General features: G+C 49.4%; 3 non-coding genes and 5 pseudogenes across 3 annotated transcripts in view; all 8 read left to right on the top strand.

The window, feature by feature from the left end:
* LOC128465016 (5S ribosomal RNA) overlaps positions 1-14 on the top strand; it is a 120-nt gene extending 106 nt beyond the window's left edge. Inside the window, exon 1 of the ribosomal RNA XR_008344817.1 lies at positions 1-14. This exon is cut by the window's left edge and continues 106 nt beyond it. This is a non-coding gene — a ribosomal RNA (5S ribosomal RNA).
* Positions 15-262: 248 nt separating this feature from the next.
* LOC128465895 (uncharacterized) lies at positions 263-371 on the top strand (annotated as a pseudogene).
* A 188-nt stretch (positions 372-559) lies between these two features.
* On the top strand, positions 560-678 carry LOC128463122 (5S ribosomal RNA). Its single transcript, XR_008343033.1, has one exon. It is a non-coding gene; the product is annotated as a 5S ribosomal RNA (ribosomal RNA).
* Positions 679-962: 284 nt separating this feature from the next.
* On the top strand, positions 963-1071 carry LOC128466442 (uncharacterized; annotated as a pseudogene).
* A 290-nt stretch (positions 1072-1361) lies between these two features.
* On the top strand, positions 1362-1470 carry LOC128465894 (uncharacterized; annotated as a pseudogene).
* Positions 1471-1671: 201 nt separating this feature from the next.
* On the top strand, positions 1672-1780 carry LOC128466340 (uncharacterized; annotated as a pseudogene).
* A 212-nt stretch (positions 1781-1992) lies between these two features.
* On the top strand, positions 1993-2111 carry LOC128463830 (5S ribosomal RNA). Its single transcript, XR_008343702.1, has one exon. It is a non-coding gene; the product is annotated as a 5S ribosomal RNA (ribosomal RNA).
* Positions 2112-2482: 371 nt separating this feature from the next.
* The window catches only part of LOC128465893 (uncharacterized), a 109-nt pseudogene continuing 91 nt past the window's right edge, over positions 2483-2500 (top strand).

The following is a 2500-nucleotide window of genomic DNA, read 5'->3' as shown; positions in this document are numbered from 1 at the left end:
AGGTGTTGTAGGCTTTTAATTTTTTCTCACAGTCCGGGGAGAGCTTTTTGCCATGTGTTTCTTGCTCATCATCAAAGCTTTAAACCCTTATTTGAACCTTCTCACCTTCTCTGCCCTGTCCCAGGGCTTATAATTCTTTCTGTCTGACGACAAGCAGCAGCAGCAGCAGCAGCAGCAGCAACAGCAACAGCAGCAGCAACAGCAACAGCAGCAGCAACAGCAACAGCAACAGAATAAGAGAAGTAAAATAAAACACTTTCACACCTGCGGCCATACCACCCTGAAAGCGCCTGATCTCGGAAGCTAAGCAGGGTTGGGCCTGGTTAGTACCTGGATGGGAGACCGCCTGGGAATACCAGGTGTTGTAGGCTTTTAATTTTTTCTCACAGTCCGGGGAGAGCATTTTGCCATGTGTTTCTTGCTCATCATCAAAGCTTTAAACCCTTATTTGAACCTTCTCACCTTCTCTGTCCTGTCCCAGGGCTTATAATTCTTTCTGTCTGACGACAAGCAGCAGCAGCAGCAACAGAATAAGAGAAGTAAAATAAAACACTTTCACACCTGCGGCCATACCACCCTGAAAGCGCCCGATCTCGTCTGATCTCGGAAGCTAAGCAGGGTTGGGCCTGGTTAGTACCTGGGTGGGAGACTGCCTGGGAATACCAGGTGTTGTAGGCTTTTAATTTTTTCTCACAGTCCGGGGAGAGCTTTTTGCCATGTGTTTCTTGCTCATCATCAAAGCTTTAAACCCTTATTTGAACCTTCTCACCTTCTCTGCCCTGTCCCAGGGCTTATAATTCTTTCTGTCTGACGACAAGCAGCAGCAGCAGCAGCAGGAACAGCAACAACAGCAGCAGCAGCAACAGCAGCAGCAACAGCAGCAGCAACAGCAGCAGCAACAGCAGCAGCAACAGCAGCAGCAACAGCAACAGAAAAAGAGAAGTAAAATAAAACACTTTCACACCTGCGGCCATACCACCCTGAAAGTGCCTGATCTCGGAAGCTAAGCAGGGTTGGGCCTGGTTAGTACCTGGATGGGAGACCGCCTGGGTATACCAGGTGTTGTAGGCTTTTAATTTTTTCTCACAGTCCGGGGAGAGCTTTTTGCCATGTGTTTCTTGCTCATCATCAAAGCTTTAAACCCTTATTTGAACCTTCTCACCTTCTCTGTCCTGTCCCAGGGCTTATAATTCTTTCTGTCTGACGACGACGACAAGCAGCAGCAGCAGCAGCAGCAGCAGCAGCAGCAGCAGCAGCAGCAGCAGCAGCAGCAGCAGCAGCAGCAGCAGCAGCAGCAGCAGCAGCAGCAGCAGCAGCAGCAGCAGCAACAGAATAAGAGAAGTAAAATAAAACACTTTCACACCTGCGGCCATACCACCCTGAAAGCGCCTGATCTCGGAAGCTAAGCAGGGTTGGGCCTGGTTAGTACCTGGATGGGAGACCGCCTGGGAATACCAGGTGTTGTAGGCTTTTAATTTTTTTCTCACAGTCCCGGGAGAGCTTTTTGCCATGTGTTTCTTGCTCATCATCAAAGCTTTAAACCCTTATTTGAACCTTCTCACCTTCTCTGTCCTGTCCCAGGGCTTATAATTATTTCTGTCTGATGACAAGCAGCAGCAGCAGCAGCAGCAGCAGCAACAGAATAAGAGAAGTAAAATAAAACACTTTCACACCTGCGGCCATACCACCCTGAAAGCGCCTGATCTCGGAAGCTAAGCAGGTTTGGGCCTGGTTAGTACCTGGATGGGAGACCGCCTGGGAATACCAGGTGTTGTAGGCTTTTAATTTTTTCTCACAGTCCGGGGAGAGCTTTTTGCCATGTGTTTCTTGCTCATCATCAAAGCTTTAAACCCTTATTTGAACCTTCTCACCTTCTCTGTCCTGTCCCAGGGCTTATAATTCTTTCTGTCTGACGACAAGCAGCAGCAGCAGCAGCAGCAGCAGCAGCAGCAGCAGCAACAGAATAAGAGAAGTAAAATAAAAAACTTTCACACCTGCAGCCATACCACCCTGAAAGCGCCCGATCTCGTCTGACCTCGGAAGCTAAGCAGAGTTGGGCCTGGTTAGTACCTGGATGGGAGACCGCCTGGGAATACCAGGTGTTGTAGGCTTTTAATTTTTTCTCACAGTCCGGGGAGAGCTTTTTGCCATGTGTTTCTTGCTCATCATCAAAGCTTTAAACCCTTATTTGAACCTTCTCACCTTCTCTGTCCTGTCCCAGGGCTTATAATTCTTTCTGTCTGACGACAAGCAGCAGCAGCAGCAGCAGCAGCAGCAGCAGCAACAGCAGCAGCAGCAACAGCAGCAGCAGCAACAGCAGCAGCAGCAACAGCAGCAGCAGCAACAGCAGCAGCAGCAACAGCAGCAGCAGCAACAGCAGCAGCAGCAACAGCAGCAGCAGCAACAGCAGCAGCAGCAACAGCAGCAGCAGCAACAGCAGCAGCAGCAACAGAATAAGAGAATTAAAATAAAACACTTTCACACCTGCGGCCATACCACC

The sequence above is a fragment of the Spea bombifrons genome, chromosome 9, assembly GCF_027358695.1.
Source record: "Spea bombifrons isolate aSpeBom1 chromosome 9, aSpeBom1.2.pri, whole genome shotgun sequence".
In the NCBI taxonomy this organism is placed as follows: domain Eukaryota; kingdom Metazoa; phylum Chordata; class Amphibia; order Anura; family Pelobatidae; genus Spea; species Spea bombifrons.
This window is presented reverse-complemented; position numbering and strand designations above follow the sequence as displayed.